We start from the raw sequence: 16,824 nt of genomic DNA, 5'->3' as shown, positions 1-16,824 counted from the left end.
AAATAGTATCAGATCACCCCAAATCTGTTGATGTGGTCAACTATTGTCAGTTTATTATTACCAGTAAAAAAGGTTTACATTATGCACTTCCATTACATGGGACAGAATATGAATCATGCTACATTATCCACCGTGAACTATTATTGGACCAAAATGTCAGTTTTTGTTCAGTTCATAAAACAGCTCTTTTGTACAGCAAGAATGTCCAGAAATAATAATCATAAGGTTGATCAATGATTAGAAATGTGTCACCCATCTGTGATTACCAAAGACAACAGACTTTTTACCTAAAAATATATATTTAAAATGTGATTAGTTTGCCTTCCAAAACCTCAAAACCACAGTCTTATATTGTTAAGCCAATCTGAAAATCAACAGTTTGATAAGTGAATTCATTCTCAAATAGCAGATTCTAACAAAACACCCTAACATCTGACTGTGGAGAACATCAGGCTCCATAAAAATTGCCCATTTTCTGTTAAGTAGCCACTGGAGTTCATGCTTAATTCAATAGAATGTCCTTCTCAAACCACCATCAATAGTTGGCAGACCAAACATACATACATATGATTTGATGTACAAATTTGGTTTACATAAATATGATTTGACGTATAACAAAAGCCTATTTGAAATGCAGCACACAGGATGCATTTACAGTGAGCATTGCTCTTTCCTTATTGATTGTAATTTCAGAGGCATATGTCCAAATCAAAGCCAACATAAAGAAAAACATGGATCATGTGCTTATGATAAGGATATTTAAAAATGTATAATTTATTAATGAGTCATATATTTTATTAACTTCATTATGCATGAAACGTGACTGATATCTCTGGATTCAGAATGTTCTTATGAATCTGAATATACAATTCGTATCAATCGCACATCTCCATGCACATGTACAGAATTATTCAAAAAGTTAATGCTCCCATTCATTAGTCATTTCTCTATGACGGAAAGGGTATACTTTGTAGGTAACTCATACTCTTACTCTTAGAACGCATCAAAATTAGCTGGCGTCGGCTACCAGGAGGCACAGAGATGACATAGCTCCTCTGCGTAGCTCTACTTCAGCTGGGTACACTTAGGAAAAGAGCCCCCCCAAGCAGCTCCCAACGTGAGATTTAACCGACCGCCCCGCTGAGCTGACATCGCAAGCCCAGGGTGGGGAACACAGAGGACTCAGAGCCCCCCCAGATTAGCTTGTAGGCTCTGAAACAGTTGCAGCAGGGATGACTCTGTCCTTGATCCTCCCTGCAGCTCCATGCAAACTCCAAGTGAGGTTGCAGATTGAGGACGGCCTGGCATCTCCACCTCCACCAGCATGGACAGTAGCCCCTGAGAACCAGCTAGTGAGAATGCCCTCCCCTTCCCCTTCCTGCCTTCCCTTCAGAGTGTGTGTATCATCAAATAGGTTTGGGGGCCCTTTGCCCGACATCAGAAGAGCTACACCAGGAACATACTCGCTCCCACCTGCCTAACGCCGAGAGCGAGACAGAACAAGCAGTGAGCCACAGAGATGCCCATTCATCCTGCGAGTGAGCAGAGGCCCACCAAGCTCTGCATCATAAGCATACCACTGACAACGAGCATTCTGCTGCAAATAACGGGGCAGCTGCCACCCCCTGCTGGAAGCTTGAACTGACGGCACAGATCCGGAGCACCCCGGTCATAGTTGTTGCACGCAACAGCGACTCGAGCACCACAAGAGAAAGAGGAGCACCTAACTCCCCGGCCCACGGAGAGAGGGCCAAGGAGGACGTACCAGAGAGGGAGAGGCATACCAGCCTGTTCAGGCGAAAGTGAATACCCATGATCAAGGGTAGTGATCCGGGGGCGATGGGATCCAAATAGCTCTACCCCCTCAGGTAAACGCCAGGAGGACCTTGCATGCCTCATAAGGATCGATCCTCCAGACCACACAATGTGCACGTAAAAGGGGAACCTCCCCCACACAGCACTCCAAGGCTTCAAATCGCTCCAACCTGTTTCTAAACTGGGACAAGCAGGCCTGCAAGTAGAGGGTGTAATCTGCCTTCAATGACAGCAGCTTCCCCCCCTGACTGAACCACATCCTCCCCTAACTACACCCACACTGGCCAACTGGCCCTTATTTATTGGGCGACCACAATGTTACGGTGGTAGGGGGCGCCTGGGGGCAGGAGAGGACCTGGCCACCCCTCTCCCTCTCCAACCATCAAGAGTGGTCAGGTGGGGAACACCCCCCTCACCCTACATTCCCACAACCCACAGTGGGGCCTTGGAGGACTGCATTGAGAGACAGAATTGCAAGAGTCATGTGTGGGCCCTGGTGACACAGCGCTACTGTGCAGTCATCACTGCACTATCCCCCGGATCTTGAAAGTCTGTGAGGAAAGTGGAAACACCAATACTGTGTCTTAGCAAGCTGATTATACTAAAGAGCACAAACACTCAAAATTACATGAACTGGTCAGCCCTGCTGCAGAAATGTAAATTTTCTCCGGACCCCGACCCACACCAGAGCGGTTGACCCCGACAGCCGCGACCATGGAGGATGATGTGACGTCCATGAGGAGGAACATGGCGGCGATATTGGAGGAGTTCAAGAGCTTCCGATCTGACATTGGCCGATGTCTGGACGGTCTGGACAAGAAAGTAGATGATTTGGACAATAGCCTCCCGGGGCTCAAAGCATCAGATATCAGTAGAGATCCTGGAGACCCAAATCAACAAGAGGATATCAGAGCTAGAGAGAAGAGGAGAGGAATGTCCCCTGAAAATTGAAGATTTTGAGAATCGCAAGAAACGCAGCAACCTCCGATTATTCAGGATACCGGAAAGGGAGGGCGAAACCCAAAGAGACATCACAAAAGCAATAAAGTAAGTCATCAATTTTTTTTTTAACAAGGATAACACCACAGAACCCACTATTGACAGAGCCCACAGAGCAGGTGGCAGAGAAAGTGGTGGAGCCAGGGGCCCACACCCACTACTGGCAAGATTCCTCTACTACACAGAGAAAGTAAAAATCCTAGAAAAGCCCAGGACAGTTGGCCAGATAGAGTGGGGCATGAAACGTATCACCATCTACCAAGACCTATCAACATTCACCCTGTCCAGGCGAAGACTCTGTGCACTGTTGACAAAATGGCTAACCACTAAGGGTGCCGATAAAGGTGGGTTTTCCCCTTTTCTTTGAACTTCAAATCTGAGGGATACAAGTACAACCTAACAACAGAGGATGACATCAACAGGGTTTCCTGAGAAGTGATGTAACTCACCGATAGCTGAACAGGCCGGGGCGTTGCTCAACCTCAATGCACAGATGAGAGGGAGCTGCTCCGGATAATAGTTCAGCCCAAGCTGTGGTGTTTTTCCCAAAAGGGAATACACCCAGAACCAGGCCACCTCAACTTGAGGAACTCTTTTTAGCAATATACTCTTCTGCTGTGTAGGATGACAGACAGACTGGTGGTTTACTCAAAAGAACGGAGATATCCACACTGCTACGCCAAGACTGTAAGGAAAAAACAACAACAGGTTAGTCAGATGAAAAGGGACTACCTTCAGAACAAATGGGGGTAGTAAGTTAATCTACCTGTATTCCCCTAGACAGAACTTGGGATTCAATAGGAATGGATCTCTACCAAATAGCCAACCACTGGAACAAAAAGGAGATAAAACAAGAAGGAACCAGTTACCACTTAGGTGATAGGATAATGCCTATATAAGTACCCTATTAAGTTCTTACCCTTGGTGAGGCAGGAAGGGCCAAGAGGTTGTGAAACAACGACAGGAGAAAATAACAAATAGGATGGTTAGTAGCGGGAAGCACCCCGGATGACAAGCGGAATGCAAACTAGAGCCGGGATGGTGCACTAACAACAGGATAGCATCCACAGTGCACAAGGGTTCCAAGGCATAGAGTTCCACACAGAAAGAGTCACTACTAGGTGATGAGATCAAAAGGTCCGCTTGGAAACAGGCGGGTTGATTTCCAGAAGAGTGTCAAGAAATAATGGCAACCCACCTTTGGGTTAGCTAAGCGGTAGTATGAATGTATTGCAGGGGTAATACAGCGTTGACAAAAAACAGGATTGGGATCTCACCTTGAGGCTGACAGGGCTGTGTCAAGAATTTCAGGAGAGAAGTATTGGAGGTGATGTTAGGTTGCCTGTTGCCGCTGGAGGAGAGAATGAATGAAGCTCTGAAATGAATATTAACAGCGGAAGAGGCAGCCAGCAAAAAAGGAAAATCCAGGACGCTGCAGTAGGCAGGGAAGACTTTAAGGAGGAATTACCTCCAAAAGACCGGTACGGAAACCAGAACCAGTTCAACAAATCCAAGGGAGTAGACAAGCAGCAAGGTCGGGTCGAGGTCCGAAGTCTGGTAACAGGAATCAAGTTTTGTATTTAGAAAAAGTGAGGAACTCTAATTAGAAGCAGCGTTCTGATGCGCGGTTGGCGTTTATGAATGCCTTGCTGGGGGGGGCGTGGCTTCGGTGTGTCTCCGTCAGCTGACTTCCACGGGACTTTGAGCCGAGGTGAGAGAGGCGAGCCCCGCGTCTCCACGGCAACCTCCAAAGTTGGAGGAATGGAGACGCAAACCGTCTGAATGTATTTAAACGGGCCGTGCGCCTACAGCGCGGGACCGAAATGTTACAGCATCCGCCCCCAAAGGCCAGGGCAACCCTCTGGCAACATGAAAGGATCACAGTAAATCTGGCAAATGAATATGATCCAAAGGTTCCCAGGTCCGGTCCTCAGGCCCGTAACCCTTCCAATCCACCAAATAGAACGGTTTGCCCCTGGACAGCCGGATGTCAAGAATAGCGAAACCTCGAATTCCTCCTCTCCATCAACCAAGATAGGGTCCGTTCTATGCAACAGCCGGGTAGCAGCATGGCAAGGCTTCAACAGTGAAACATGAAAGACGGGGTGTATCCGCCAAGAGGGGGGCAAAGTTAGGCGGACCGCCACCGGATTGATCACAGAAGCAACAAGGTAAGGACCCACAAATCTAGGCATTAATAGTTTCTTTCCAGGAATTTTCAAATTCCGTGTGGATAACCAAACCTTCATACCGGGCAAGTAAGTAGGGGCCGAAGATCGACGGGCATCAGCGTATTTCTTAGCCCTGGCTTGGGCGTGTAGAAGGTGCAGACGAACATCTCGATGCACCTGATCCATATCCCGGATGCAGGCAAAAGCAGACGGATTGCCAGAAGGCAAGGACGGTTCGAGTGGAAAAGAGCGGGGATGAAACACATGTAAAGCAAAAAATGGAGAAGAACCCGCAGCTTAGTGTAGGGAGTTGAGGTAAGGCGGATAGCCACGTGCACTGAAACTGCAGACATAGGCACCGTAAGTACTTCTCCATGGTTGAGTTCAGACATTCCGCCTGACCATCCGTCTGTGGATGGAAGGCAGAAGAATACCGATCCTTGATATTAAGAGACGAGGTAAGGGCCTTCCAAAACTTTGAAGCAAACTGCGAACCTCTGTCAGTTACAACAATAGAAGGGAGACCGAAACGTCTAAATACATAAGCGGAAAAGAGTGTGGCCAAAGCAGGAGCTGACGGAAGTCCAGAACATGGAACAAACACGGCATACTTGGTAAAGTAATCGATGACAACCAGTATGGTGTCGAATCCGTCAACAGAAGGAAGTTCCACCAGAAAATCCATAGACAACATCTGCCATGGCTTATACAGAACAGGAAGGGGTTGCAGAAGACCCATAGGCTTCGATCGTGATGGTTTGCATTGGGCACATACAGCACAGGTTGACAGGTAGTCCATAACGTCTCGGGACATCGAAGGCCACCAAGTCCAATGCCGGAGTGACTCTAATGTCTTCTGATGACCGGGATGTGCCGAGACAACAGAGTCGTGTGCCCGTTGTAAGGCGTGCAACCGTGCCTGGCCTGGCGGTACAAATACACAACCTTGAATAAATGGTAAACCATCTTGGATGACGAGGTTAAAAGAATCCAGTTCTGCTGGACTTGATCATACCCAGTCCTCAATAATGGAACACAATGAAGGTTGCACAGAACAGCCACAAATGACGTTTTCAGGTAGAAGAGCAACAGGATTCTTTACTTGGGATTGGACCATATCGGTCTGCCTTGACAATGCATCTGCAGGGACATGCAAACGTGCCGGTCGGTACATGATAATGAATTGAAACTGTGAAAAGTACAAATGCCAACGGGTTTGGCGAGCAGTAAGACACTTCATGGATTTGAAATCGAGGAGACTTCTGTGATCGGAATAGACGGTGACTACATGTCTGGCCCCCAGAAGTTGGTGTCTCCATTACATGAAGGTGTCCTTAATGGCCAAAGGTTCCCGTTCCATGATGGAATAGTTTCTCTCATACTTGGATAGTTTGCGAGAGTAGAAAGCAACCGGGTGAGTCTCCCCTGATTGTGGACAAGACTGGTATGAATGTATTGCAGGGGTAATACAGTGTTGACAAAAAAACAGGATTGGGATCTCACCTTGAGGCTGACAGGGCTGTGTCAAGAATTCCAGGAGAGAAGTATTGGAGGTGATGTTAGGTTGCATGTTGCCGCTGGAGGAGAGAATGAATGAAGCTCCGAAATGAATATTAACAGTGGAAGAGTCAGCAAGCAAAAAAGGAAAGTCCAGGACGCTGCAGTAGGCAGGGAAGACTTTAAGGAGGAATTACCTCCAAAAGACTGGTACGGAAACCAGAACCAGTTCGACAAATCCAAGGGAGTAGACAAGCGGCAAGGTCGGGTCGAGGTCCGAGGTCTGGTAACAGGAATCAAGTTTTGTATTTAGAAAAAGTGAGGAACGCTAATTAGAAGCAACGTTCTGATGCGCGGTTGGCGTTTATGAATGCCTTGCTGGGGGGGCGCGGCCTCCGTGTGCCGCCATCAGCTGACTTCCGCGTGACTCGGAGCCGAGGTGAGAGAGGCGAGCCCCGCGTCTCCACAGCAACCTCCAACTTTGGAGGAATGGAGACGCAAACCGTCTGAATGTATTTAAACGGGCCGTGCGCCTACAGCGCAGTGCCCGAAATGTTACAACTGATGATGGAACCACCACAGAACCCATTGACTGCAGCCGGAGAGGAAACTGTGGGGAACATGTCAAGGAATGAGGGAAACAAAAACCTGTCACAAATCAGTGGCTTCCATAAGTACAAGAAGTTAAACCCGCCATCTGCAGCACATACCTGTGGAAAGAATCATGGAAGTTCAGTTTGAGATTATCCATATCCTACTCTTGTCATTTGTCGTATCGGCAATGGGAAGGAGCTCTTGGTTTCATTTGTTGTGCATGGATGGCTAGGGTGTAATACATAGCTGAAGAACATGTGCTGAATTTTTTCTAACCTAGGAGCGGGATACCCTGCTCCTGAGGGGATGACCTGAGGAGTAGAATTCAAAGTCTCAGATGAAGTGAGGGTGTGACAGAATGAATAATGACATTGTTGGGATGGAGGAGGGGTTGAGGAAATATTTATCAAAGAAACAATACCTCCAGAAGAACGCGTGCTTAGTGATCTGGTCCCATGATGAAGCATCCATCGCCAGAGGTCCAAATGCAATCTGAGGGGGGAGGGGCAATGTTAATGTTGAAGTTGTTCTTTTTTTCATATAGAGGGCTTTTACAAAATGTTCAGGTTACTGCACCAAACACAGGGATTCCTATAACACATAACATGCAATTGAAGGAGGCACTCACGTCCCTTACCCTCAAACCCAAGAGTAGCAGAGGTTTACCATTACCTCAAGAGATACCAGATTTGTGATCCGAATAGTTCCTTAATTCTAGGCTCTCTCAACGCTAGGGACCTTAACTCCCCACTTAAAAGGTCCTTGACGGTTCGTGAATTTAACTGTTTGAAAGTGGATGTTACGTTTCTGCAAGAGACCAATTGACAGAGGGGCAAGGAACCAACCATGAAAGCGAAAACGATCGACACAATCTATCATGCCTCTAGTAACTCTAAAAAGAAGGGTGTGGCTATTGTAATATCTACCAAGTTGGACTTAAGGGCAGGGACTACTCTGAGCGATCCAGAAGGGTTCTTTATATTGGTCAATGGGCTTATAAACGGTACAAAAATGACTCTGGGTTCGATATACTACCCAAGCGAGGGACAAGAGCAATTTTGGGATATGGTGAAAGGGAAGATTCAGATGTTTGTAGAAAGGCTCATGCTCATTGGATGGGACCTCAACATGGTTTTAGACCTGTTGACAGATAGGAGGGGAGCTAACCCTCCAGTGGTGTCCGGGGCCCAGTTACAAAGGTCCCTGTGATTCCCCCAGATAAATAACGAGTTGGGGCTGACTGACTCATTGAAACGAATGTGGAAAGAAGACACTCTCTATACATATTACTCCAAGGTCGACGACACATAATCCAGGATAGATTATGTCCTTCCAGAGCCTTCTTTGATAAACAGGGCAATAAATTCCACCACCCAGCCTATTCCATGGTAAGACCATGACTTGGTTAGAGTGGATGTAGGGAATGGTTTTAGAGAAGAAAGGAGGGTTAGATGGGTATGCAATGACCTACTGTTGAAAGACAAGAAATTAGCTCTGGCTTTGTTAAAATTGATCAAAGAATTCTTCCACTTTAACAATAATGGTGAAGTAGAGCTACCAATAGTGTGGGAACCATTTAAGGCAACAATCCGGGGGGGGGACTAATGCGACTGGGAGCAAGCAAAAAGAGGGAAAGAAAAAAAGCTGATGCAGGGCTGAGGAAGAAGATAGAGGCCCTAAAACCCAAAGGAACCCTGAAAATCCAAGTCTCCCGGGGAATCTCGCAAAAGTGAAAAAATACAAATCGCAACTGGGTGCTTTACTGGTACACCAAATGGAGAGAAAGCTGGCATTCCTGAAACAAAAGTACATGGAGAAGAGGAATGCGCCAACAAGATCTTGGCCTGGAGACTGCGCAAGCAAAGTAACGCCAGGAGAGTAGGGTCACTACAACAGTCAGGGGATGGGAGAGTTTATGAGGATAGGAAAATAGCAGAGGAATTTCGCAAATACTATGAACACCTCTACACAAGCACATTTATGGGAAATGGTTCTCAGATAGATAAACTCCTAGATAAGCTGCCCATTACCAGGATAACACAGGAGAAAGCAGCCTGCAATAGATTACCCAATTTCGGGGGAGGAAAATATTCTAACAATAGGGAAAATAAAAGGGGGAATGACACCAGGCGATGATGGCTTCACAGTGTGCTTCTTAAAAGCATACCACTCTACTATAGCCCCATTTTTGGCCAAAATGTTTAACCAGGTCCTAGAAACAGGAGTCCTACCCGACTCCCTACAGGGGTCCCTAATAGTGGTGATCTCAAAAGAAGGAAGAGCTACGACACTGTGCCAATCATACCACCGAACCTCTCTCTTAAACACAGACGTAAAAATCTTTGAGAAAGTGCTGGATAAAAGACTAGAGAAAATTCTGCCATCGTTAATCCACAGTGGGATTTATCCTGGGTACGGCAGGGCACTGATAAGATAAGGAAAAGAATTGATTTAATGCACATTGCACAAGACCAGAAGCTGGATGGATACCTAGTCGCCATTGACTCGGAAAAAGCTTTTGACCGGGCAGAGTGGATATACATGCTGAAATTATTAGAGAAAATGGGCTTTGGCTCCAACTTCCGGCATTGGATCTCCGTGCTATGTATGGATCCAACAGCGAAAGTACTTGTGAATGTTAAAATCTCACCCCCCTTTCATCTTAATAGAGGTAATAGACAGGGCTGAGCCATCTTCCCACTACTATGTGCGATTACCATGGAACCCCTGGCAATAGCAATTAGAGCCAACTCAGACATTACAGGAATAAGATGTGGTAAAGTTGACTTCAATTTGGCCCTATTTGCAGACATTATCTTATGTTACCTAACTGATATACCCTGTTCCATCCCCAAACTCCTAGATCAGATAACTTTCTGTGGGCTTTTCCCAGGTCTAAATATAAACGCGTCCAAGTTCAGTGTCATGCTGCTCCGTTAGGATTATTCCCCCATGGAAGACTCAGTCCTACTTGGAGGGCTGAGAATTGAACTTGAAGAAATTACCTACCTGGGGATACGGCTACCTAGAGGCCTGAATCAATTGGCTGAAGTTAATATCGCCCCTGCAGTTAACAAATTTAGTGCTGGCCTCTCCTGTTGGGCCCCCCTGACCCTCTCTTGGTACGATAGGCTGACATAGATCAAAATGACCATCCTTCCATGCTTTCTATACCTATTTACCGCCATCCCTTCAACACTCCCATAAACCTTCTTTAGAAAACTTAACTCCATGCTATCCAAATTTATTTGACAAGGAAAGAGACTCAGAGTCAAAATAACCATCCAGACCCTGCCCAGAGATTTGGAGAGTTGGACTCCCAGATTGTTACCTCGACTAGAAGGCCACCCAACCGTGTATCTTGGTAAAACACATGAGAGATGATATGGGCACATATTGGACATATCTGTAAGATACTTTTACCCACCCTAAGAAAGTCAGAGACCTGCTTTGGTCCCCAATTAGATCAATCGCAGCTAGGTTTAGGAATCACTGATTGTTGAGGGTATTATGGTCACTATGGCAAAAGAATTGTCCCAACACATGCCTCTCCATCTGGCCATCCCCTCTGACCACAATGTGGGGATCACTTTTGAACCTGGCCAGAAAGGGCTTCAAACACACTCAACAATGGTCTGACAGAGGCATGTAGAAGGTGGGGCAACTCTTTAGCAAGGGTCAATTTAAAGACTTTGAGACAGTGAAAGAAGTGCTGGGGAATGTTGTATTCAGTGTATTTGAATATCTGCAGCTAAAGGGTATATGTGCAGAACCTAGAATATTCCAGAAAATTACTTGCCCACTCACTGGCTTTGAGCAAACAGTTAACAGGACCTCCTCCAGAAAAGGCATTGCATCCAAATTGTACAGAGCAATGATGACAGCAGATCTTTCAGGGAGACAAAACTTTAAACAATATTGTGCCTCACAAACTGGTTTGGAAATTTCGAAGGATACATGGCGCAAAGTCTATGAGATCTTGTTTCATAGAAACCTGTTCACTGCCACCAAGGAACTTCATTTCAAAATCTTACACAGCTGGCACTTATCCCCTCAGAAACTCTTGCAAACGTTTTCCAGAGCATTTGCTCTATGCCCAAGGGAATGTGCCCAGCAGGGTACATCATATCACCTATGGTGAACTTGCCCCATAATCGAGGTGTTTGTCACGACGCTCGCCCAAAACCCCCTCTGGCAAACCCATTGGCCAGGTGGAGTTAGGACTCGGGCCTCTAGAGCCTGACATCCTCGTCAAAAGCCCTCATGGGGCCAGTCCTGGCACCTATGGCGCCAGGCTCATATACCATGAAAAACAATGTGCTTGGGAACTACTTTATTGTATTGTCAGCCAACATGGAGGCATCCACATAGCTTGGTTCGTAAGAACCAAGCTATGCGGTCTAGTGTTTTGGGTGTGGTAGCCTAGGGACTACTTTACCTGGACTATTTTGTTGGGGCTATTTAAACCACACCCGAGCAAGACAACACGCTTCGCGTTACTTTGCAGCTTGCAACGTGACACTCACCGTGTCCAGCTATTCCCTTGAACCTCGGAGAAGCAGAACCTGCAAGGAGACAAAAGGAACATCATTAGCAGCATCTTACCTGCAGTCTTCATCTTTAAACACTTGCAGCTACTGAGAACAGCTTCCTCGAATCTGCACGCCTCCCGGACAGAACGACCTGAAAGCGGAAGATAGAGGCAACATTAAAGAAAGCAGTAGAGACATTTACAAATTACGAACTGCTCAAAAGGCTTGCCTGGCTGGTCGCCTCTCGGCTGGCACCACTCCGGACATTCGACTCGTGCTGAAGAACACTGCGACCTACAAGGAAGGAAAACACAAGTTAGCAAAGGCAAGACTTTGCAGCGCTGTGCATAGCGCTTACTTACCGCATCATAGCGCTCTTAATGCGCCATCATTTACCAGCGGGGCTCAACCAAGCCAGTTCCCCGTACTGAAGCTCTGCATACCTAAGGGAGAAAAAAGAGACACTTTAAACAAAGAAAGGCATGCAGGATAGCAACTAAAGAACAGCAATAAAACCTACCTGAACAATATCAAACGGGCCGGCGTCAGTGAAGTAACTGGACCGCATTCGCCCATGAAAAACATCGCGCCCCTGCAAAGAAGGCCGGACGGAGAGCACGCCTAATTCTACCACAAGGTGAGGAGAGGGCGCCAGAGGGACTGAAATCATACGGAGGTGGAGGGAGGATAGTTACCCCAGTCAATCAGTCTTGAACACAGTCCTCCTGTATTTTCAGGTAGAACTTTCCCCGCAGACCGCATCAGGGCAAAGCTGAGAAACATACCAGCGAGTAATCCGGCTAGGCAGCGTCCCTGTGGATACCAGGTGAGCGTAACAGTGTTTTAGACTGAGGTCCTTAGTTGGATGAAGGAGATTCTTGGAATATCATTGGACTTTGAGCCATTACAAATGCTCCTTTTGGTGCCAGGGGGGCGAAGGAGGAAATTAGTCTTCTGAAAATGTGGGAGACTATGTTAAGAGCTGGGAGGGTTGTAATAGCACGAGGATGGAAAAGTAAATCCACCCCTTCAAAGAGAGAGTGGGTGAATAAACTGTGGGATATCTTCACCTTGGAGAAGCTCACTGCATTTGTGAATAAAGCAGTGGAAGCCTTCCACATAGACTGTGTACTGTTCATTATGAATGGGGTTATAATAAGCCAAGCTTATAAAATTGTGAGTGGTTATCTGGAGGGAAGGGTTGAGGGACTGGTCCAACGTTAACTGTAGTGATTATGGCCCCCTTTAGTATTTCCTGTCCTCTCCAACATTACCATCTGTTCAGATGTTAGGTCTACAGTGAACACATTCAACAGGCATTGGATGTTGTAACGAATACAGTTGCAACCATTAAATTAAAAACGACCATATCCAAAACATGTAAAAATAGTACAGTTTAATGGCCATATAATTAAACTAAAGAAGATTAAGAGACAACCAGGTGAAGAATTGCTGCTAATTTACAAATCCTCATTAAGGGATTACAAGCAAGCAATTCTCGTGCAAAAAATTACTCAAACACTCAAAGAATATTAAATGCCAACTCAGGTTGCAATTAGCTTTTTGCCATCCTCAAAGAGTTGAAGGCAAGAACGCTTCGAAAGTTAGCCCCTTGTCACAGATGCTTGTTGCCAGGAAATACATGATGAATTTATGGACAAATTGAAACAAGCAATAGAATACGTAGAACGCTGCTTAATGAGGCTGGCACGGAATCACTCGAGCCTGCTATTAGTGTCAGGGCAGTGAAAAATAATATCCCGCCTTTTCTTTTCGTCAGGTTACTGTTGAGGAAATGCATACAATTATCACTAACCTTAAACCTGTACCCGTAACACCTGTCTGGCTAAAAATCTAAAGGAGTGCATAGACCTTCTGCTACCCTTCATCACGGAGATGGTCAACGCATCCTTCCTTATTGGGAATCAAATGCCTGCAATCAGCTCCTGCACGCCTTGCATAACCTCCCTAACCTTGTGACGTTTAGAAAGGATCTCAAGACCTTCCTATCTCACAAAGAGATTGTCTATGGTATTCTGTTACATCCCGTGTTGGTTCTGTCTAGTCTTTATGTAAAGCGATCTGAGGCCTGCGGGTGAGCAGCACTTAATAAGAATTAAAATAAATAAATACTGTGGTATCCGTGTTGACCAGATCAAGAGTGTGGAGTCATCAGGTAAATTCACCAAGTGAGGGCCTTTATTCAGGTTGCTGTTACTGTTAAAGCAGATAAAGGATTAGAGACCCACCTGCTCCCACCAACCAGGTGGCCAGCTCCAGCTGACTTCACTGGAACCCTGGTGGGTAACCTTCTGTAGGTGACCGTCACTGATTATCACAGCACAAACACTCACACCAGTGTGAATACTGCTGGAATGAAAGAGAATATCGCATACACCTATTGCACTTACACGAGGAACATCTTGTCTCCTTCACTGTACATATTGTTCACGTTGGCCCTATTTAACCAGCTTGTTGTATGTTTACTTTAAATCTTGAACATAATTATTGTTCTTCTTTCAACTACTTAACCCTCTCTCTATTTTTACATCAATTTGACATATTCTACAATTAGCCAACATTTCTACTCTTAAATTTCACCGATATCATATCCCATACAAATGGGAGAATAGGATAAACACACATATTTCCCCTTTTCCTTTTTTAAAAACGCATATTGCAATCGACTCCTTACCCGTGCACCTCAAATACTGAGGTGCGCTAGGTGGATTCGAAGTCATAGTTCCCCTTTCTGACCAAAACAGCAGTAGCAGATTTTAAGGAGTAACAGCGGATCACATACTGCATCAGATTTTACAGGGTCAGTGGGGAGTTGGGCTCTGGAGCCCCTTAAGCTGTCCGGAGTGTCTCACCCTGAACCTGAGCCTGCAAAGTCAAGGCTGCATCTGAACATTCTAGACAATTCCTTGGTGCCATCTGCTATAAGAGTTTTGCACTGAGCTGTTTTAACAGATCGTTTTTGATTGTTTTTGTCTTTTACATAGTGTACAAAGTGCATATAGTGTTTTGTAACCAACATATCCACAACCTAGTTAGTGGCATTAAGAATGTCTAAAGGAAACTCTGTGACACCTATTTCTCCAAATGAAAGAGAAAAGAAAATCTATAAAATGTTCCAGCCGATAAAATAATTTCATATTTTAATTGCCGAAATAAAGGGCCTGTTACCCGAAACAGAGACACCCGAGAGTAACGCGAAATTAGCCCCGAACCTAAAATCAATTAAAAAGTGTCTAACTAACTCGTATTGCGTGATAAACCATTTGGAGGATGATCTTATTTCGTTCTTCCCTGTGCCTGTATAGAATCTTCCCATATACACGGTGTATCACTCATCCCGAGCACGGGAAAAGGATCCCCTGTCAGCCTTCGAAGTTGACAAAAGACTGTTGCGCAAGGGTGGCAAAAATGATGTTCTACCAATAAATAGAGGAAAGGTGAAAGAACTACAGGCAGCACCTATAGTTAATGTGCTGGAAATACATGGCCTTGTGGATAGTCCATCTCTGACCCAAAAACTTGGGGAAAAAACCACACTGTCCCCCATTCCCAGAGTTCAGAAATATAAGGAGAAGGAGGGAGTTGGAAAGACTGATGAGGTTATTGTAATAGATCCCTCACTGAACCTCCATAATAGTTATAGTGTAGGAACCATGCATTTGCCTATTGCTGGACTTTCGCATTTGTATGCTGCTGCCGCCCTGCAACACGGGGTAAGCATCATGTACCTGCCCACAAATTTTGACTTTGCATCTGTGTGCTGCTGCCGCCCTGCAACATGGTGCAGGCACCATGTATTTGCCCACTAACTTTGACTTGGCATCTGTGTACTACTGCCGCCCTGCAACATGGGTCAGGTTCATTGGATGTGATCATTATGCACTTGTCCTTTGCACTTGGAGTATGATGTATCACCTGCAAGTTCTACGATGTAAATCACCTTGCATGCTTCCTATTCTGTAACCTGAAGCACTGACTGCAACCATATTCTTAAGTAAAAGCGCCTATATCACTCTGTATTTTGTGCTCTTTACAAGTGTCCAAATAAATTAAGAAAAAAGTGGCCCTTAGGGCTAGGCGCGCCCGCATCAAGCGCAGCTCCACCCCTCCAAAAACGCCTATGAACACAAAATATAACCCAATGGCACTCGAGATTGCACCTCCAGAGACAGCAGATAAGGTTGGGCCTGATTTAGTGGACTTCCTTACAGTTATCAGGAAATTAATCTACATTCCTAAAAGTGAACATTTGTAGGCTCGTTTGTGGCATGGCAAAGCATTTTCCCTTATACAATTCCACATCGTTTCACCAATGGGCAAATAATGTTGCATAGTTACCTGTTAGGGTCCTCTGGACAAGACTGGATAGATGACATTTGGACACCCCACCCAGTTCCCCAGATTTCATCAAAACTCTAAATTTGTTTGTGGGTTTGTGGCTTGATGAAGCATTGTTCCTTATACAATTCCACACCGTTGCACCAATCCGCACCACATTTTTCACAGTAACCTGCTGGGACTCTCAGGTCATAACTGGCTACATAGCATTTGAACACCCCACCCCTTTCCCCAGATTTAAGAACCTTCACACATGAGATGCTCTGGGGTATGTCATCCGGCCACACACGTCCTGTCTCAATGCAGTTTATTTCAGCGTGCAAAGCACATCAATTGGAATAGCAACCTACAGGATCATTGATTTTCAACAGTTTATGAGAATGCTGTCATGTCTGTCCACAGAACCTGCTCGGAGAACTGGTACTCTTTGCTAAATGTAAATACAATCGGAAATACCCTATTAGAGCTCCTGTCCAAAATAAAGGTAATCAAAGAAAGTGTTGATGAACTCTCCCTTTATGTTAAGCTTTGTGACGAAATTTGCCCTTTAAAATCTTCTCTTAACAACTCCACTGTTGGGGAAGCTATACTGGGAAAACCCTCCCGTTCAAATAAATTCCTATGGTGACCTGTTGTCACCCTAAGGCTGAGAACTGCTCTACTTGCACTGGCACCCTTAAATGTCCTGTGAACACTGTTTGTCTTCTTGTCTGTTTTTGCCTCACTGTTGCGCCCCGATGCCTGCGGGCCTTTGGCGCAGTACAAATAAACAAATAAATAAAAAAAAATAAAAAAAGAGAGAGCAGACCCAGGTCCACTAACTGACTTAATAACTTGTTCCTTAAGAAATGAGAAAA

The sequence above is a fragment of the Ambystoma mexicanum genome, chromosome 4q, assembly GCF_040938575.1.
Source record: "Ambystoma mexicanum isolate Mex_15411 chromosome 4q, UKY_AmexF1_1, whole genome shotgun sequence".
In the NCBI taxonomy this organism is placed as follows: Eukaryota; Metazoa; Chordata; class Amphibia; order Caudata; family Ambystomatidae; genus Ambystoma; species Ambystoma mexicanum.
Note: the sequence above shows the minus strand (reverse complement) of the source record.